The sequence below is a fragment of the Balaenoptera musculus genome, chromosome 8 (assembly GCF_009873245.2).
Source record: "Balaenoptera musculus isolate JJ_BM4_2016_0621 chromosome 8, mBalMus1.pri.v3, whole genome shotgun sequence".
Classification (NCBI taxonomy): domain Eukaryota; kingdom Metazoa; phylum Chordata; class Mammalia; order Artiodactyla; family Balaenopteridae; genus Balaenoptera; species Balaenoptera musculus.
The window spans coordinates 42,816,175-42,838,994 of NC_045792.1; the positions used below are offsets into that span (position 1 = coordinate 42,816,175).

At 35.9% G+C, this 22,820-nt stretch overlaps 1 protein-coding gene across 1 annotated transcript in view; it reads right to left on the bottom strand.

Annotated features, from left to right (window-relative positions):
* TYR (tyrosinase) overlaps positions 1-22,820 on the bottom strand; it is a 108,296-nt gene that overhangs the window by 67,381 nt on the left and 18,095 nt on the right. The gene's annotated exons all lie outside the window — the stretch shown is intronic.

Sequence of the window (22,820 nt, forward strand, 5' to 3'; positions counted from 1 at the left end):
ACAGATGGAGAGATATACCATGTCCTTGGATTGGAAGAATCAACATTGTGAAATGACTCTACTACCCAAAGCAATCTACAGATTCAGTGCAATCCCTATCAATCTACCAATGGCATTTTTCACAGAACTAGAAAAAATTTCACAATTTGTATGGAAACACAAAAGACCCCAAATAGCCAAAGCAATCTTGAGAAAGAAAAACGGAGCTGGAGGAATCAGGTTCCCTGACATCAGACTATACTACAAAGTTACAGGAATCAAGACAGTGTTGTACTGGCACAAAAACAGAAATATAGATCAATGGAACAGGATAGAATGCCCACAGATAAACCCACGCACATATGGTCACCTTATTTTTGATAAAGGAGGCAAGAATATACAATGGAGAAAAGACAGCCTCTTCAATAAGTGGTGCTGGGAAAACTGGACAGCTACATGTAAAAGAATGAAATTAGAACACTCCCAACACCATACACAAAAATAAACTCAAAATGGATTAAAGACCTAAATGTAAGGCCAGACACTATCAAACTCTGAGAGTAAAACATAGGCAGAACACTCTATGACATAAATCACAGCAAGATCCTTTTTGACCCACCTCCTAGAGAAATGGAAATAAAAACAAAAATAAACAAATGGGACTTAATGAAACATAAAAGCTTTTGCACAGCAAAGGAAACCATAAACAAGATGAAAAGACAACCCACAGAATGGGAGAAAATATTTGCTAAGAAGCAACTGACAAAGGCTTAATCTCCAAAATATACAAGCAGCTCATGCAGCTCAATATCAAAGAGAGGAGTAATTAAGATAATGGATGTGGCAAGTTTTTAGGAACTGAAAAAGTAGGGCTATTGATGTCAGCAGTTGTTTTTAATTACAGGGACTCTCTGGGAATTTGCAAGACTATTTTATTTGGAAATTGGAAAGAATTTGTGCTTTTCCCCTTTTTCTTCTTTTGACTTTGCCTGACCTTTTCCAACTCATTCTTGCGGATATCAGATCCTCAGAGTTTCTCTGACAATAAACACTCAGTTAGGTCCCTCTATTTAATAACACTTATAATTCCCTCTTTTTAATCATTTATTTCCTTTAGATATTAATTACTTGTTCATGGTCCAGTTCTCAATTAGACTGTAAATTCCAAGAGAGAAAGATCTGCATTATATTCACTAGTTATTCCTAGTATATTGCAAAGTGCCTGCACACAGTAGATGCTTTATAAAAGTTTGTTCAATAAATAATTATGGAATATTTATTTCTCTTTCTAAGACATGTAACTCCAGTTGCTAGCATAATTTTAAAATCAATTAAGCTAAAATTTTTTGGAACATGCCCTTAATGTTCCAAGGTTTATGACTGAGTAAAATGGATCATGGCCCTGAATCTGGTTCTTATGCTTTTATTTAATAGGTGATTCTCTCAATATTCTCCTGATGGAGTAATTAATTACATATAGAGAAAGCCCTGAACAGCTTGTATGAAAAATAGTTATGGTGTTGCTCAGCATAAAGGAGATGATAATAGATGTTAGGAGAGAAGAGATAGGCAATTCTTCATTCAAACAAAGCATGTTAATGGAAATAATTATTCACCCATAAATCAAGGAATATATTTTGGGAGGTGTCATTGGAAAGAAAAATATGGAATGGCTAAGGAAAACAGAATTTCTTTGCTTTTTCATACTTGGTGGAAAATGAGATAAACAGGGAAAATATTATAGGAAAGAAAACAATGGGAAGTGAGAGAAAATCAATAATTTTTCTTAGCCAAGAATAGAGGCTTCAATGTAAGTGAAGCATCCTAGCCGAAAACTAAAGCTCCCAGCAATCACTGGATCCTAGAGGGGAAAAAAAATTGAAAAGGTTCAAACAGAAAGACCTAACACACTTCCATTTAATATGTTCACAAAACCCATTTCCTCAAACTCCTTTATGCATAACCAAACTCATATTTAGATGTGGCCCTGTTAACGAATCGTAGACAGTGGAATGTGGGCAGAGGTAGATGGACCACCTCCAGGCTTGACCTGTATATTCCTCCTGTAGAACCCTCCAAACACTCTCTTCTCTTGTCTCCCAGAAGACGCAGAAGATCCATCAGAGAGCTGGGGGACAGTGGAGTCACTAAAAATACCATGTGAGAGGCCACTCACCAACCATTAACATCCAAACTGGACTTGGTGTGAGCAAGAAATCAACCAATTTTTATTAGGTTAGGCCACTAGATTTGGGGGTTTGCTTATTACAGCGTCTGTATCTTGTCAGTATGGACTACTATAAAAAAGTACCATAGATTGAGTGGCTTATAAACAACAGAAATCTATTTCTCACAGTTCTGGAGGCTGGAAGTCTGAGAAAAGGGTGCTAACACGGTCAGATTCCAGTGAGGGTCCTCTTACAGGTTGCAAACTGCTGAATTCTGGTTGTATCCTCACATGGTAGAGATCAGAGAAGGGGAGCAAGCTCTGTTGTGACTCTTATAATAGCACTAGTCCAATTCATGAGGGCTCCACCCTCGTGACCTCATCTAATCCTACCATCACACTGGGGAAGAGGTAGGTTTCAACATATGAATTTGGAGGGAACACAAACATTTAGTCTATAACATCCTAGCATGTTACTCTGATACATTCTAATTTCTTGTTATAAAAAAAGTACTCATAAGTTTAATAACTTGAGTGGTCTGGAGTAAAAGAATATTTTGACACTTCATTTACCACTACAGAATTCATGTTGTTTTATATGAAACGTAGTAGACATAATACTGTGGTAAAGGTATATGATTTTAATTTTACGCATTTCAATGAACACTAGGAAAAGGGATTGTGACAGAAGCTGCTACTTTTTTCACCAATACTAATTCTCCTCTTTTTCCAAACAATGAATATACTAAATGTAGGGCACATGGCCACTAGATGGAGACCACATTTTCCAGTTTCCCTTTAGAGCAAATGTGGCCATGTCTGTGTGACCATAGAGATAAAATAGAATTGATGAGAGACACTTCCAACTTAGGTCTTTAAAGAGAAATGAGCATGTACTCTTTTCTCCATTTTGTGTTCTTCCTACTGATTAGGATGAAGACATTAGAATGAAAATCTAGAGATGGAAGTTGGGAGTTGAGGACCATAGAATTGTACCACCAGTTCTGGGTCATCTACCTCTTCATTGTTTCATGAGAGCAAAATAAATATCTACTTTTTTAAAGCCACATTATTTGGGTTTTCTTTCTTACAATATTTTAACAGAAGGAGAAATAGACTAATTCAACAATGTCCTGTGAAACTAATGGCATGTGGAATCTCGGAAGGAATACTTAGAACCACAGTTTCTTTTAGTGTATATACAAGTGATGCTTCTTATCCTGATTAATTACTATATTTCAAGTATTTATTACAACTGATCCCTTTATTAATACACTCTCTTCTACTTATTAAGCACTAAAGTTATAATTCCAAGTTCGCAAACTTTCAAAGCTTTTATTGTCAAGTCACCTACTGTGAGGTCACTGTCACAAGATTCTGAACTTACTCTAGGATGAAAAAGAAAAATAAATACAGTTTGGGGTAAAATTATTGACAAAAGATAACAAAATTCTAATACTTTGAATAAATCCTAAGAAGTACTTTCTTCATTGTAATATAACAGCAGTTTCCCACTTTCAACAAACATTATCTTATTTGATACTCACATGAACACTAAGAGATAGTACAGAACTATTATCTCCATTTTATAGATGAAAAAGATGTGCTATGTGAAGTTAAATGACATACACAGGGTCTCGAGTCTTGAGTTCAAGAGAGCAGAGAGCGTGTAATAGGGGCAGGGTGGCCGCCTGTGAGGTAGCTACCTTGGTTTGTAAAATCTCCCGAACAGCAGTGCCCTCAGCGACAGCTGGTGGGCAGCCCCGACGGGGAGCAGCGGCCTGTGGGCTACTGTGAGGAGAGATGGGCTACTGTGAGGAGAGATGACGATGGCGGAGGTGACCTTAGGTCTCGCCCCACACCAGCTGTCCAGCAGGTGCGACATGAGCCTGGTCTGACATCCAAGGGATGCTCTGTGAGCCCCTTCTCTGGCTTTTAACCTTTAAGAGCATGACACTTTTAGATAAAAATTTGCAGAACAGAGAATAATATTTGTTTTGTTGGAGGTTTACAGGAACATCATAACCTGACCATCACCTGACCTACGTGGACAGCTGAAAGAATAAAGGATCCAACACCAAGAAGTTCGCAACAACTAACCATGGCCCTCCCTCACCTTGCCTTTAAAAGGGCTTTGCTGAAAGCCTTTGGGGAGTTCGGGGTTATTTTAAGACATGAGCCACCCATCTCCTGCGATAAAGCTCCCTCTGCTCCAAAGTCCGACATTTCGGTATCGTTTGGCTTCACTGTGCATCGGGCACATGGACTTGGCAGTTGGTAACAGTCGCTCTTCAAGGATCTAAGTATCCTTATCATATGTCTAAGCATTTCCTGATGAGATTATGAGCTCAGAATTTGGTATTGATTTTGGATTCCAGCTTTTATGATCTATGTTTGGATTTCAGCTCTTATGATCTATGTGCTGTAAGCAGATGACCTTGCCTTTTGACATATTTTTTTCATCTATAAAATGGGGGTAATAAATAGAACTCACCACTTAGGGTAAGGTTGATACAAGGTAGATAAATTGGATACTGAAATAACTAACATTTAGTAACCTCTCAATAAATGTTAGCTATTAGGTTTTTTTAAGTTTTAATTTTTAAGAGAGAATAGATTTATAGTACAGTAAAAAACACACCCCTAGGGAGCACCATTTATATTATATTTTATGATAATTTCATTCCCTAGAGCACAATACAATAAAATTTGGATGGTGTCCCTAGAGTTGTACAATGCAGTAAACTTAATGAATTTTTTTTAACAATGGAATGGCTTTTATCTTGAGGAAAGTGGTATCTCAACACATACTCAAGCTTCTATTTCACATGTATTCCCTTGGATCCAGCTAAAGCTGTAACAGAAATTTCTGCTGAAACTGATACCTACATAAATAAAGAATCACTCTGATCCTCCTAAATTTAACTGTAAAGAAGGAAAGGATAATTATTCATAGTCTCTGGCATGAAATTGATTGGCTCTAAAAAGATGGAGACTAGAGTTAACCATTGGTATTTGCAACTGTGATCTTTTAAGAGCAGATTTTCCTAAGTAAGTTCCTTGAGATTTATAAATCAAAAGTTTATTTTATTTTTTAAAATTCATTGAGGTAACGTTGGTTTATAATGTTATATAAGTTTCATATGTACAACATTATATTCAACTTCCGTAGACACTATAGCAAAAGTTTAGTACCATCCATCACCATAAGTTGACCCCATTTACCCATTCTGCCCTCTTCCAACCCCTTTCCTTCTGGTAACCAATACTCTGTTCTCTCTATCTACCTGTTTGTTTTCCTTTGGTTTTGTGTGTTCATTTATTTTGTTTTTTGTTTGTTATTTTTTAGTATAAAATCATAGAGTATTTGTCTTTCTCTGTCTGACTTATTTCATTTAGCATAATATCCTCAAGGTCCATCCATGTTTTTGTAGATGGCAAAATTTTATATTTTTTATGGCTGAGTAGTATACCATTTTGTGTGTGTATGTGTCTGTGTCTGTGTGTTTATCTCATCTTTATTCCTCAACCACTGATGGACACTTAGGTTGTTTCCATACCTTGTAAATAATGCTACAAGGAACATATGAACATAGGGGTGCATATATCTTTCCAAATTAGTGTTTTCATATTTCTTCAGATAAATACTCAGAAATGGAATAGCTGGTTCATACAGTAGTTCTATTCTTAATTTTTGAGGAATCTCCATACTGTTTTCCATAGTGGCTGCACCAATTTACATTCCCACCAGCAGTTGTAGAGGGTTCTCTTTTCTCCCCATCTTCTCCATCACTTTTAATTTCTTGCTTTTTTGATAACAGCCATTATAACAAGTGTGAGGTGATATCTCACTGTGGTTTTGACTTGTATTTTACTAATAATTACTGATGTTGAACATCTTTTCATGTGGTGTAGATCATCTTTGAAAAAGTGTCTATTTAGCTCCTCTGTCCATTTTAAAATTAGGTTCTCTGTTTTTTGTTGTTTTTGAGTTGTATGAGTTTTTGTATATTTTGGACATTAACCCCTTATCAGATATATGATTTGCAAATATCTTCTCCCATTCAGTAGGTTGTCTTTTCATTTTGTTGACTGTTTATTTTTTTGCTGTGCAGAAGCTTTTTAGCTGGAGATAGTCTCATTTTTTATTTTTGCTTTTGTTTCCTTTAACTGAAGCAACATATCCAGAAAGATCTTGCTAAGACTGATGTGAAAAAGCAGAGAGGAATAAGGAAAAGTATATCTAATATACTTTCCCAGAAGTGGAAAACTGTGTACATTTATTAGTATATTGACTATGATTCTTTTGCTTTTTGGACATCTAAAACATCCATCGTTTTCACACAAATATTACTTCTAAGATTCCCACATAGAGTGATTAGTGCTGGGTGTTATAACAGATGCAGGATTGGAAGTGTATCAGAGATCTAAGTTCTGCTCTGGCAATCTAAGGAAGCCAGAATGGTACACAAAAACATAATATTTCTGCTGCATTTTGAAGTGTGATGGTTACTTAAAGAAAAAGCACTTGTGTTTGTGTTGAGAGCTGAAATAACCATACTTTTCATGGAATGCCATTTTTACCTAAATGCACAATTGAGAGGTAAAATACTGTAATTCAGATTTAAGCATTTGGCAGACAATTTCTTGAAAGTAACTATGTCACTTAAAATAAAACAACTGATGATATTTTCGCCTATAGAAAATTTGAGCTTTTAAGCAAAAATTAGAAATCTGGAAAATTTTATTCAATCACTGTAAGTTTGCCAGATTCTCAGTATTTAAAGACATTTCTGATGAGATTGTTGGTGATATTAATAAATGTGACTTTTTAATATTGTATAATGAGATATTACAACATTTGAAGGATCTGCATATCTCAGTGAACCAGTATTTTGTAAATGATCCATGCTTGATATTACAAACTAATTATAGGAAAAAAAATTTATTCATAATGTAGATAGATCAATGAAATTTAATGTAACAAATACAAAAAGTTTATTGATATGCTTTCAGCTTTGACAGTGCAACTAAACATTTAAGAAATTACCACTAGGTTGTTTGGCCTGAAGTGACCCAGGAGTGGAGCCTACAGATTCTTTGGTGGGGCTGATGGTGGACTCCAGGAAGGCTCATGCTAAGTAGTACTTCCCAGAACTTCTGCTACCAGTGTCCTTGTCCCCACGGTGAGACACAGCCACCCCCCACGTCTGCAGGAGACCCTCCAACACTAGCAGGTGTTTGAAAAGAGGATGTATCTTCTCTTGAAGGACACAAACTAGACTCATTACTGATGCATATTAAAAAGATATTTCAAATAAAATATTGAAGTTAGAGAGGTCAGACAGCAGAAGCAAGAAGAAATACAATCCTGCAGCCTGTGGAACAAAAACCACATTCACAGAAAAAGAGACAAGATGAAAAGGCAGAGGGCTATGTCCCAGATGAAAGAACAGGATAAAACCCCAGATAAACAACTAAATGAAGTGGAGATAGGCAACCTTCCAGAAAAAGAATTCAGAATAATGATAGTGAAGATGATACAGGACCTAGGAATAAGAATGGAGGCAAAGATCGAGAAGATGCAAGAAATGTTTAACAAAGACCTAGAAGAATTAAAGAACAAACAAACAGCGATGAACAACACAATAACTGAAATGGAGACTACACTAGGAGGAATCAATAGCAGAATAACTGAGGCAGAAGAACGGATAAGTGACCTGGAAGACAGAATGGTGGAATTCACTGCTGTGGAACAGACTAAAGAAAAAAGAATGAAAAGAAATGAAGACAGCCTAAGAGACCTCTGGGACAATATTAAACCAAACAACACTCACATTATAGGGGACCCAGAAGGAGAAGAGAGAGAGAAAGGACCCGAGAAAATATTTGAAGAGACTATAGTTGAAAACTTCCCTAACATGGGAAAGGAAATACCCACACAAGTCCAGGAAGTGCAGAGAGTCCCATACAGCATAAACCCAAGGAGAAACACGCCAAAACACATAGTAATCAAATTGGCAAAAATTAAAGACAAAGAATAATTACTAAAAGCAGCAAGGGAAGAATGACAAATAACATACAAGGGAACTCCCATAAGGTTAACAGTTGATTTCTCAGCAGAAACTCTACAAGACAGAAGGGAGTGGCATGATATACTTAAAGTGATGAAAGGGAAGAACCTACAACCAAGATTACTCTACCTGGCAAGGATCTCATTCAGATTCGATGGAGAAATCAAAAGCTTTCCACACAAGCGAAAGCTAAGAGAATTCAGCACCACCAAACCAGCTCTACAACAAATGCTAAAGGAACTTCTCTAAGTGGGAAACACAAGAGAAGAAAAGGACCTACAAAAACAAACCCAAAACAATTAAGAAAATGGTCATAGGAAAATACATAGCGATAATTACCTTAAACGTGAATGGATTAAATGCTCCAACCAAAAGACACAGGCTTGCTGAATGGATACAAAAACAAGACCCATATATATGCTATGTACAAGAGACCCACTTCAGACCTAGGGACACAGACAGACTGAAAGTGAGGGGATGGAAAAAGATATTCTATGCAAATGGAAATCAAAAGAAAGCTGGAGTAGCAATACTCATATCAGATAAAATAGACTTTAAAGTAAAGATTATTACAAGAGACAAGGAAGGACATTACATAATGATCAAGGGATCAATCCAAGAAGAAGATATAACAATTATAAATATATATGCACCCAACATAGGAGCACCTCAATACATAAGGCAACTGCTAACAGCTCTAAAAGAGGAAATCGACAGTAACACAATAATAGTGGGGGATTTTAACACCTCACTTACACCAATGGACAGATCATCCAAAATGAAAATAACTAAGGAAACAGAAGCTTTAAATGACACAATAGAGCAGATAGAATTAATTGATATTTATAGGACATTCCATCCAAAAACAGCAGATTACACTTTCTTCTCAAGTGCGCACGGAACATTCTCCAGGATAGATCACATCTTGGGTCACAAATCAAGCCTCAGTAAATTTAAGAATATTGAAATCATATCAAGCATCTTTTCTGACCACAACGCTATGAGATTAGAAATGAATTACAGGGAAAAAAACATAAAAAACAAACACATGGCGGCTAAACAATACGTTACTAAATAACCAAGAGATCACTGAAGAAATCAAAGAGGAAACCAAAAAATACCTAGAGACAAATGACAATGAAAACACGACGATCCAAAACCTATGGGATGCAGCAAAAGCAGTTCTAAGAGGGAAGTTTATAGCTATACAAGCCTAGCTCAAGAAACAAGAAAAATCTCAAATAAACAATCTAACGTTACACCTAAAGGAACTAGAGAAAGAAGAACAAACAAAACCCAAAGTTAGCAGAAGGAAAGAAATCATAAAGATCAGAGCAGAAATAAATGAAATAGAAACAAAGAAAACAATAGCAAAGATCAATAAAACTAAAAGCTGGTTCTTTGAGAAGATAAACAAAATTGATAAACCATTAACCAGACTCATCAAGGAAAAGAGGGAGAGGACTCAAATCAATAAAATTAGAAATGAAAAAGGAGAAGTTACAACAGACACTGCAGAAGTACAAAGCATCCTAAGAGACTTCTACAATCAATTCTATGCCAATAAAATGGACAACCTGAAAGAAACGGACAAATTCTTAGAAAGGTATAACCTTCCAAGACTGAACCAGGAAGAAATAGAAAATATGAACAGACCAATCACAAGTAATGAAATTGAAACTGTGATTTAAAATCTTCCAACAAACAAAACTCCAGGACCAGGTGGCTTCACAGGTGAATTCTATCAAACATTTAGAGAAGAGCTAAAACCCATCCTTCTCAAACTCTTACAAAAAATTGCAGAGGAAGGAATACTCCCAAACACATTCTATGAGGCCACCATCACCCTGATACTAAAACCAGACAAAGATACTACAAAAAAAGAAAATTACAGACCAATATGAGTGATGAATATAGATGCAAAAACCCTCAACAAAATACTAGCAAACAGAATCCAACAACACATTAAAAGGATCATACACCATGATCAAGTGGGAGTTATCCCAGGGATGCAAGGATTCTTCAATATATGCAAATCAATCAATGTGATACACCATACTAACAAATTGAAAAATAAAAACCATATGATCCTCTCAATAGATGCAGAAAAAGCTTTTGACAAAATTCCACACCCATTTATGATAAAAACTCTCCAGAAAGTGGGCATAGAGGGAACCTACCTCAACATAATAAAGGCCATATACCACAAACCCACAGCAAACATCATTCTCAATGGTGAAAAACTGAAAGTATTTCCTCTAAGATCAGGAACAAGACAAGGATGTCCACTCTCGCCACTATTATTCAACATAGTTTGGAAGTCCTAGCCATGGCAATCAGAGAAGAAAAAGAAATAAAAGGAATACAAATTGGAAAAGAAGGAGTAAAACTGTCGCTGTTTGCAGATGACATGATACTATACATAGAGAATCCTAAAGATGCCACCAGAAAACTACTAGAGCTAATCAATGAATTTGGTAAAGTTGCAAGATACAAAATTAATGCACAGAAATCTCTTGTATCCCTATACACTAATGATGAAAAATCTGAAAGAGAAATTAAGGAAACACTCCCATTTACCATTGCAACAAAAAGAATAAAATACCTAGGAATAAACCTACCTAGGGAGACAAAAGACCTGTATGCAGAAAACTATAAGACATCGATGAAAGAAGTTAAATATAATACCAACAGATGGAGAGATATACCATGTTCTTGGATTGGAAGAATCAATATGGTGAAAATGACTCTACTACCCAAAGAAATCTACAGATTCAATGCAATCCCTATCAAATTACCAGTGGCATTTTTTACAGAACTAGAACAAAAAATCTTAAAATTTGTATGGAGACACAAAAGACCCCGAATAGCCAAAGCAGTCTTGAGGGAAAAAACAGAGCTGGAGGAATCAGACTCCCTGACTTCATACTATACTATAAAGCTACAGTAAACAAGACAACATGGTACTGGCACAGAAACAGAAACATAGATCAATGGAACAGCATAGAAAGCCCAGAGATAAACCCACACACATATGGTCACCTTATTTTTGATAAAGGAGGCAAGGATATACAGTGGAGAAAAGACAGCCTCTTCAATAAGTGGTGCTGGGAAAACTGGACAGCTACATGTAAAAGAATGAAACTAGAACACTCCCTAACACCATACACAAAAATAAGCTCAAAATGGATTAGAGACCTAAATGTAAGACTGGACACTATCAAACTCTTAGAGGAAAACATAGGAAGAACACCATTTGACATAAATCACAGCAAGATCTTTTTTGATCCACCTCCTAGAGTCATGGAAATAAAAACAAAAATAAACAAATGGGACCTAATGAAACTTCAAAGCTTTTGCACAGCAAAGGAAACCATAAACAAGACGAAAAGACAGCCCTCAGAATGGGAGAAAATATTTGCAAACGAATCAACGGACAAAGCATTAATCTCCAAAATATATAAACAGCTCATGCAGCTCAATATTAAGAAAACAAACAACCCAATCCAAAAATGGGCAGAAGACCTAAACAAACATTTCTCCAAAGAAGACATACAGATGGCCAAGAAGCACATGAAAAGCTGCTCAACATCACTAATTATTAGAGAAATGCAAATCAAAACTACAGTGAAGTATCACCTCACACCAGTTAGAATGGGCATCACCAGAAAATCTACAAACAACAAATGCTGCCCATCGACAGACGAATGGATAAAGAAGATGTGGTACATATATACAATGGAATATTACTCAGCCATAAAAAGGAATGAAATTGGGTCATTTTGTTGAGACGTGGATGGATCTAGAGACTGTCATACAGAGTGAAGTAAGTCAGAAAGAGAAAATCAAATATCGTATATTATCGCATATATGTGGAACCTAGAAAAATGGTACAGATGAACCGGTTTGCAGGGCAGAAATAGAGACACAGATGTAGAGAACAAACATATGGACACCAAGTGGGGAAAGCGGCAGGGTGGTGGGGTTGGTGGTGTGATGAATTGGGCGATTGGGATTGACATGTACACACTGATGTGTATAAAATTGATGACTAATAAGAATCTGCTGTATAAAAAAATTTTTCTAAATTCAAAAATTTAAAGAAAAAAAAAAAGCTAAGCAGGAGGGTGTGCTACTGACCCACTGGTAGAGGCCAGGGATGTTGCTAAACAACCTGCAATGCACAGGACAAACCCACACCCCCAACAAAGAATTAAAAAAAAAAATTGAAGTTATATTATGGAGACAAACTTATTTTAGAATTTAGAATATTTTGTTATTTCTGGAATTAGTCTTTGTGATTATATAAAAAGAATTGCCAAGGAAAACTGTTGCCCCTCAGTTAATACAGGCTAAGAGATTAGACATTCATAGACTTAAATTACCTGCTTCTCTAGCCTGACAACAATTAAAACAATACCATTTATAGTTATAATATACATTTCATCTATTGGTTAAAACCTAGAATTAATAATACTGAACCTAATACTTAGAAGGAAAGATACTCATCCTTTTGTTTTATGTTAATACTTCTAAAGAGATCTAAACCAATCCAGAAAAATAAAGTCTAGACAATTTGAAAAGCTGGACAATTGTCTCCATTTTCACTTTACTACCTCAATAAACCTAGTCACCCCATAGTGTTACTCTTTGAAAGCCTATTTCTCAAATGTACATTATAGAATCAAATCTTTGAAAGTTTAGATTTTTCTTTCTACTATATATATATTTAGATTAATCAACTGTGAAATATAATACAGCTATTTCCTACAAAGTTTGCTACCTAAAGAAACTGTGTTAAATTGTATAATTTCTGTCTTCCTGAATGCCACCTTCCAATTTTTTTAATCTCAGACTCTGAAAATTCCTCTCATGCTGCTTATGAAACAGTTACTATCCTGAATGAAAGTGTTTTGAAAATCTTATAAAGTATAAGCTGTCTTAATGTACAATTTACTTGGATTAGTAGCAACTTGCCCACATGCTTGTCTGTGTTTTGGATGCATATTTTTGTAAAGTGCCTGATGTAGAATAAGTCATGATATTTGCTGTGTTGTGTGCTATTGCCAAGACACGACTTGTAAACACTAGTAGAATTTCTGATGCAAATGACAGTGTCATTTGGAAAGACTTCCAAGTTGATATCTTTGCAGTTTTATAGATAAAGTTATATATACATATTGTATATGTAATATGTATATGTTTAATATATAGACATATGTATACATATATATAACATGTATATGTTTAATATATGTATACATTATTTTAAATTATTTAATTATTACTTTAAATTAATTGCACATATATACATGCATATATATGCAATTAAAAACTTTTGCTCTGTGAAGGACTCTGTTAGGAGAATGAAAAGACAAGCTACAGACTGGGAGAAAATATTTATAAATCATATATCTGACCAAAGAATTTGTATCTAAAATATGTAAAGAACTCTCAAAACTCAACAGTAAAAAAAACTAAATCCAATTAGAAAATGGGCAAAAGATATGAAGAGGCATTTCATCAAAAAAGATATACAGATAGCATGGCAACTAAACAAATGAAAAGATGTTTAACATCACTAGCTATTAGGGAAAATCAGATTAAGTCCATCGTGAGATATCACTGTATACCTATTAGAACAGCTAAAATACAATGTAGTGAGAATACCAAATGCTGCTGAAGATGCTGAGGAACTGGGTTTCTCGTACATTGTTGATGGGAATGTAAGATTGTACAGCCACTCTGGGAAATAGTTTAGCAGTTTCTTAAAAAACTAAACATATACTTACCATACAAGCCAGCCATTGCTCTTCTGGACATTTGTGTTGGAGAAATAAAAACTTGTGTCCACACAAAAATCTGTACATGATTGTTCGTAGCTGCTTTATTTGTAGTAGCCCCAAATTGGAAACAACCAAAAGGTCCTTCAATAGGTGATAGTTAAACAAACTGTGGTATATCGAACATGGGATACTACTAGGCAATAGAAAGTAGACTGTTGACTGTTGATACAGGCAACAGCTGGGATAGGTCTCAAGGGCATTATGCCCCTGAAAAAAGCCAGTCCCCTAAGGTCCTATACTCTATGATTCTGTTTAACATTTTCAAAATGACAGAATTATAGAGATAGATAATAGTGCTTGCTAGGGGTTAGGGATGGTAAGAGAATGGGGGCAGATGTGACTCTAAAGAGGTAGCACAAGGGAAATCTTCCTGGTGATGGAATAGTTCTGTGTCTTGATTGTCATGATGGTTACCTGAATCTCCAGATGTGATAAAATGACATAGAATTTGGGACTTCCCTGGCGGTCTGGTGAGTAAGACTCCACGCTCCCAATGCAGGGGGCCCAGGTTCAATCCCTGGTGGGGGAACTAGATCCCTCATGCCGCAGCTAAGAGTCTGAATGCCACAACTAAAGATCCTGTGTACTGCAACTGAGACCCGGTGCAGCCAAAAATAAATAAATAACTGAAAGAAAAGGGGAGAAAGCAAAACAAACAAACAAAAAAACTCACAAGTTAAAAAAACAATGACATAGAATTTCCAGACATATGTATCAATATTAACTTCCTGGTTTTGATATTGTACTATAATCATGTAAAATGTACCCATTGGAGGAAACTGGGTGAAGGGTACCTAGGAACTTTCTGTACTTCTGCAACTTCCTGTATAATTGTTTTAACACAAAAAGTATTTTTAAAATCCTCCCGGAGTTATGTAGAATCCATAGACTATATATTAGTTATTCTTAACAAGGTGAAAAACATTGTTTTAATGAATTTATGCCCTAAAATGCATGTTAAGAGCCTGGATTCTGGTGTCAAGTAGCCTTGAAACTCAGCTCTTTATTTAGCAGCCATAGGTCATGAAAAATAACTTATTGTCTCCAATTTCCTTTCCTGTTAAAATATAATCATGGCAATAATAATAATAATAATAATACCTACCTTGTGGCATCTTTACAAAGATTAGAATGAATAATATATATATTGATCTTAGCACAGTGTCTGACATCTAAATATACCTCAATAAATGGGAGTTGAAATTAAAAAAAAAAAAAAAAAGAAATTATCACTAGTTAAGTTTTGGTAGAGAAAGAAAAAGAAGATCCAGAGTTATCAGAAGATATTTTTTAAAATACTGCTCCTAGTCCAATTTTATATGTGTGAAGATGTATTTTCTTCAAGTTCTTCAATCAAACACCACATCATAATATGTTGAGTATAGAGGCAAACGTAGAATCCAGATCTCTTCTTTTTGCAAATATATAAGTTAGTGCCATGCCATTTACTATTTTTTGAAAATATATTGTAATTATGTTATCTATACTAGCATGTAATGATTAATATTTATAATTTTAATGAATCAATAAATATTTTCAAATCTTCTCAGTTTTAGTTTTAAAAATGCTGAGTAGCCATCAATATAACTCACACAAACAAAAGCTTTGTGGAGTTCTCCAAAGAGCTGTAAATAGATACTGAAATCAAAATATCGTATTGAACAGATCAATTGCTGTAGAAGATTATAAAGCAGTCCTACGTATACATGAGACATAGCCAATTTGTCTTTGGTTCCTGAAGTCTCTCAACTCATATTTGTTAAGTGAATAAATGCATAAAATAGAATTCTGCTTTTTCTTTGCAGTGTTTATCGCTAATGAGTGGTGGCATTTTCACCAAGATTTGTCCCAACGAAGTGAAATCTCCGAAGACCAAATGCCTGACTCTATATTTAGAAGAGGCACGTTATTAATTTGCTCCTTAAAGATCTTCTAGGACCTTAAGTTGAATTATTGGAAAATGATATTATCCTTTAGCAAACAGCCATTTTCCACAGCAGTGAATTCAAATGATGAAAAACTGAATGAAAGCTGTCTATTATGAGTAAATACATATCATGAAGACTAGTAACCTATGCCAAATTATAAGGGAAGTTGGGATGACTATTGAAGATTGCAGAGAAGACAGGAGTGGGGAAAAAGAGAAACATATCTTGCATATATAGTAGGAGCTAGGTATGCATACATCCTCACAATAGCCTAAATATGTAATTATTAAATACATTTTTTAAATGAGGGAGAAGATACTCATAATGTTAGAATTGATGCTCAAATATATTGCTATATGCCTTCAAAATTAGTATTTCAATCCACTTTAAAGGGCCCTGTCCCGATATGGGATGTTTTTCCTCTCTCTTGCTCTAGTGTTGCTTTCTAAAGTGGTGTTTGCCAGTACATAATACCAGCACCTTTTAATTCATAGCGCAGCTGACATGTGTCTTAAATAAATTACTTTACTTTCTCAACATTCACATTTGGCAAGAACAATTTGCATGCCAGTACAACTGGTAGAAGTGGGAAGAAATGGAAGAGTCGTCTAAAAATGTATAAATACATGGGGACTGACCTTTTTTTTTTTTTTTACAGAGAGAGCTCCAGGGTATATTACTAACACATTTGTTGCTAAAACTTTACTGAGTATCAAGCAATAATATCCCCAAACTTTAAACTACTTATTCTGTTTTTAAGGGTTTTTTTCTGAAAAAATATACAACTGTGAGTTTCTACCACACAGATGTCTGAACAATGTCAATGGGTCTAAAAAAATTGTTTCTGCAAAAAATTAAAATGCTCAAACAGTCATAGTTTCTAGCAGGCTCTCACTGCACCCTGACTAGAGAGCTTCTAGTGGCCAGATAAAATGAATATATTCTGGTCTTGCCACCCTTCAGCTTTGGGAAGCAAAGCACTGAGTAAGAATTTAAAAGGCATTTGTGTATATAGGAATTAAGTTTGACTTGTTTTTTGTGAACCTAACACATAAGTATTAACTCATCCCTGAGAGCAGCTTCTTCCCTAGAAATCTTAAAAACATGCTTGCACATCCACAAAGCCTTCTCCATAATATAGCACTCCGTATTATTTCAGGCTTTTTAAAAAGGTAACATTATCTCCTAATAAAAGAATCACAATTCAAAGCAAACCCACTTGGAAAATAATATGCAGGACACTTGTTCGAATTTCTTACATGCAATAGGAAGGGTCCTATTTGCCCTAAGAACTTGGAGTAAAGAGAAAAAATGTTATTCCTCAAGTCAAATGAGTTGAATCAGCTCATTCAACTAGAAGAAGACAGGTTGTCTCCTAAACTCATTAGAATAACTACTTCTCTGAAGATGGTGCATCAGCTTAATCAGTGAATATTAAATATCTCAAGACTGTTGTGAGGATTAAGTAATAAAACACATGGGAAATGAGAATGTCTAGCACATAGAGGTTTTTGTTATTATTATGATCAGGGTCATTGCCTGTTCAGAATATCAACAAGGTTGGCAAGGTGATAATTCTGGGGAGCTAAGTAACCCAGGCTCAGAAAGGTTCTCCTGATCTGGATGAACTCTTTCTCAAAACCCTCCACCTCATTCTGAGTCAGTGTACACCAAACTATACCAAGCTACTCAGCTTTCTGATTCTCTTAGAATTGGTAAAGAAGGTGTGTAGGGGAGGACTTGAGCTTTCCCATCACTAGAATGTCTCACTTAGCTTAACCAATCTCCTTAGCATTCTGGTTTATACAACAGTTGTCAATTTAATTTATCTTTGAGTTTGTGTGACCACTTCTGGATATGCTAAGAAAGTCCATTTCTTAGGCAGGAAGACTGGAGACTAGATCATCCTTTGAGACGTCATTGTGCCTGGCCACTGACCTTTGTCTTCAAGTATGCATACTGTTACCTTAAGACTTCATTCAAAATTTCAAAACCCCAGTTAACTTTCATGAAAGCCCAGAGCTCATTTACCCATTTCCTAGACTGCTCCTCAAGAAATTCTGGCAAATGAGGAGGTAAGATACTTCCCAGGTAGTCACAATAAAATAGAAAGGGTGGAAGGGCTGCATGAAAAAACGTTCTAGAGAATCATAATAGATGGATTTTTTTAGAAGAGCTATTCCATAAAGATAAACTAGATTTTTTAGTGGTGTATACTTAAGAGGACAAAACAAGGACCAATTATTAGACGTCAGTGGCAGACATTTCATAATTCTCCTCAATGTGATGCTTACCTATCTGCCTCCTATTTAGTCATCAAGAGTTTCTGATACTCCATACTCTAGAGTCTAGAAGACTTTCTGTACTCTAACCAACTCATCTTCATTTCATTCTCCCTGCCTTGGATAAAGCCCTCACCATTCACCATCCTCCCACAGCTCATTAGTTAGTCTTTCTGCATTCTGCTAAGGGCACTAGATTCAAATCTTTCTGAAACATAGAATCATATCAAGTTCCTGCTTAAAAACCTCTCTTGACTCCCATTGTCTATAGCAGTGTTTCACACAAGGTATTTAGACATGTTCTTGAAGATATGAACATTATATCATGACTTTTAAACTTTGGGTTTTCAAACATATCTCTTCTACAGGGAAGATATGAATGATATTTACAAAGAATAAATGTTAGTTTCTTAATTCCCTAGGGATCTGTGGACATATTCTTAGGAGCCCATTATTTCCCTCTCTGGAGAAGATTTAGAAACATGGGTATTCACGGCATATTCTAAACTTTCCATACCTCTTTGTTATTTCCCATTACAAACTTAATATTCTAGCCATATACATTTTCTCATTTTGCTGTATCTAATCTTATGCTTTCAATATTTCTATTCCACTGCATATGTTGTTCCCACAGCTAGAAGTGCCTTTCCTTCTCTGCTCTTCTTGGTGAGAAATTATTGATATTTCAAGATCCGGTTCCAATTTCTCCAGGTTGGGAGATGTTTCTGGTTTAGTTCTGGGTTCCTACCTCATTTTATATTGAGCACGATATTGTGTTTTCCTTATGGGTTTGTGTGATGTTTTCTCACTAGCTGGTGAGCTCCTCAAGGTCAGAAACTGTGTAATAGTCATCTTTTCATGTCTTTGGACTTTTATAATTTCACAGAGTACCAGGTTCATGGAGGACTCTTTAAGTTGAATGCAATTAGATTTTGTCTTAACCTAAAGAACATCCTGTTCTCCCTTATGAGGTAGGTTGATCTCTGTTCTTGAAAGACCATATAGAGATACTGTTATACTGGGCATCTCAGCAAAATGAGAGATGTTGAACTGAACACATTGAGAAATGTCTTCCAACTATATGTTCCATGGTTCTAAGTTGCACTGTGCTTGGGGCTGAGAATACACCATTAAATTAGAGTTGTTCCTTGTTCCTGCACCTTCTTCTATTTTAGGTAACAGGAGCTGCCTTTGCTCTTGACTCCTTGCTTCTGGGAATTCACTCTGAAAAGCAGTAGCTTTTACCTTCAGAAATGCTCCCTCCCTGGGTCTGTCTCAAGAAAGTTCCTCTTCTATCTTTCCTCCTCCCTATTTTTTTCTCTGCACCTAGCACATCATGATTTATTTTCTCAGGATGCAGTCTATACTTAGTTTGTAAGCTAATTGTCAGAAAAATTAATGACTGATAACTGAGTTGTGAAAAACTAATTCCAGTTTAACATAATAATAGCTGCCATTTTTTGAAGAAATGTTATACGTTCCTTACATGTACTATATTATTTAATCCTTACATGAACCCTCTAAGTTATTATTCTTATCTACATTTTCCAGATGATGAAATGAAGGCCCTGAGAGTTAAATAGCTTACTGAAGGTAACAGATGTAGGAAGTGGTAGAGTTTAGATCAAATCCCAGTCAGTTTGGTTGCCTTTAACCACTTCCCTAAACTGCGAGCCCACCCCATTCCCCAATACCCACAGCAGTACAATTTTTGCATTATCATTATTATAAAGTGTGAAATACGGGACACCATGGGTAGTCAGAGATTTGCACATGAGAAGATTCTTCTTTGAACCGAATAGCCCATACTCCACAGGGACCACCTAATCAGAAGACTACCTTTTATAATGTATACTAATTCTTCTTTGCTTTATGTGTCTCTTCTATACAATTCATAAATCACACATTTTCAATCTTTACTTCAGCATTTAAATCCAAGAGGAAAGCTGAGGTTACATAAATAACTTCAGTAGACAAAAATGCAACAGTTCCTCCATCCCAGGGCTGGCTGTGGGAGCTTGTTGTATGGGAAATACATCACATACTTCTCATGAGACCCAAAAGAAAAAAAGGGCAGCAATAACTGTGAGGTTCAATCAAAACTGACAATTCAATTCCACCTGCATTTATTGAGAGAGGAGAGTGCAGGGTTTGCCAGTGCTTGTGCTTCTCCAGTCCTGCTTTCCTGGCAGCTGTACTCACTTGAGCACTCCTCGTAGACCAGACATCCCACATCCCCACCTCCCATCCTGGTTTTGAGATCAAATGTGTCTCTCGAGTGAGCAAAATGTTCTCTTGACCTTTGTCTTTGTCCTTACCCACTGAAAGGAATGAATGTTTCTTGGAGATATGGCTGATTCCAGGCTTTGGACAGTGTAGGTACAAGGTGACTCTAGAATATTTTGTTGTACCAGAAAAAAAGAAAGAGCTAAAAAAATGATAGGGTCATGAAACAGAGACATAAGAATTGGCTTGAAGGTGTGCCCAATGGTGAAATCTGGGACCGTTTTTGTACAGTGGGGAATCTGGTCCACACGTAAAACAGGTGATCAAATTAGCATCACCAAAGTGAGACAGAGGGTCATCGTGTGCCTTCAGATGTTATATGCTCTTAGAAAGACACGAAACCACTTCTGTAAAATTCTGGTTAAGAATACATTACTTGGATCCATTCTACTAAAAATTCTATTAAAAACAGGAGCATTCTGTTAAAAATAGGGGGACTGTATTCTCCAAAAATGTGAATCTCATCAGAAAAAAAAAGGCTGTGGAAATATTTCACATTAAAAGAAGGCTAAAGAGACATGGCAACTAAATGCCATCTGACCCTAGACTGGACTCTTTTACAGAGAAGAAAATGCTGTAAAGGATATTATTAGTGTATTGAAAAAAAATGCAATATAAACAGTAAATTAGATTAAAGCATTACACCTATATAGAATTTACTGAAGTTGGTAACTGTTCTGTGGTTATGTAAGAGAATATTCTTGTTCTTAGGAAAAACACACTGAAATATCCAAGGGTAAAGGGTTCTGATCTATGCAATTTACCCTCAGATGGTTCAGAATGAGAGAGAGAGAAAGAAAAAAAACAAGATAAAGTGTAAATGGTAAGTGAATCTCGGTAGAAGGTATATGTGTGGTTTTGTACAGTTTTTATTGTTGTAATTTTTCTGTAAGTTTAAAATTATTTCTAAAGAATAGAGTAAATAAATGTGTCCCTGATCAGGAAAAGCTCTTGTTGGTGGCTCAGATCAATGTTTTCTTACATTTTGCTACCCGTAAATAGGCTTCATACAACAGGTATAGACAAACTAAGTGATGGGTTAGGTGCAATTGGAAGAGCCCTAGATATTATTTATGTTTTCATTTATCAAACACATATTGAACACCTAGTATGTGCCAGATAATGTGCTATAATGTCTTTTCTCTCCTTCTCAAGAAAGCATACTAGACTATGAGTAAATAAGAATAGTTTATTGGAAAAAAAATAATTCACAGATATAACTTATTAGTATTCACAAATTACTGACAATAAATGTGATGTCCTCTACTGACTCTGCGCATTAGAAACTCATTTGGAAGCCACTGGCTGGGCTGACATGGCTCGAGCCAGCTTTCTTCTTTGACTTGAGGCCCAGAGAAGTGAGGCTCCCCTACCTTCTTTCCGTGATCAGCCCATGTTCCTTAATAACAAAGTGTATGCTTTCTCACTGTTAGAAAATCTACCTGAATAACCTATAATGTACTATAATTCCCTTAAGGATGGAGCCCCACTTTATAAAGTCATTAAGTCAGCATCTGGAATCCTGCTATTAACCCCTGCACAGTCCAACAGGACGCCCAATGCACCCACGTGGTGAACACCAACTTGTCTGTGTGCCTTCGTCGAAGTCTGTAGGCTCAGACTCCTGGGCATCAGGCATTGCCTTCTCGTGTTATATTATTGAAGGACTAGCTTGATATTTTCAACCTTCAAGAAACGCTCAACTCACTCAGGGTCATCAGAGTGCAATGGAAAGGACTCTTGGATTTTGGCACTTGCCAAATCTAGGAACAGATTTAGCTCTGCCACTTACCGAATGGGTGGTAGCCAAATTACTGATATCTCTGATCCTGTTTCCTCTCTTTAAATTGGAAATAATGATGCTATCTTCCTCAGAGGATGGTTGTAAGAATTAAGTGAGATGGTACGATACAGAATCTTTGGCACGGTGCCTTGCACATAGAGATTACTTGGAAAACGTTAATTACTAATATTATTTAAGGAAAATAAACACAATTTTTATTCTAATAGCTGCGCCGAGGTTCCTCTTTAGGGTGATACTCTCCTTGTTTAAATTGCTTCTGAGGTAGAGCAAGGCCCTAAGACCTTCTGGATTAGAAAAATATACGGAAATGAAAGAGACAGAGACACTATTCTGCACAGCTGAGCAACAGAAATTAGAGGACAAAGCAACAATCACAATGACAAGAAACAAACAAAAAAAGTTAAGGAGGAAGAAATAGGAAAAGAGAAAGTTTTGTCTCCATGGTAGGGTGCCA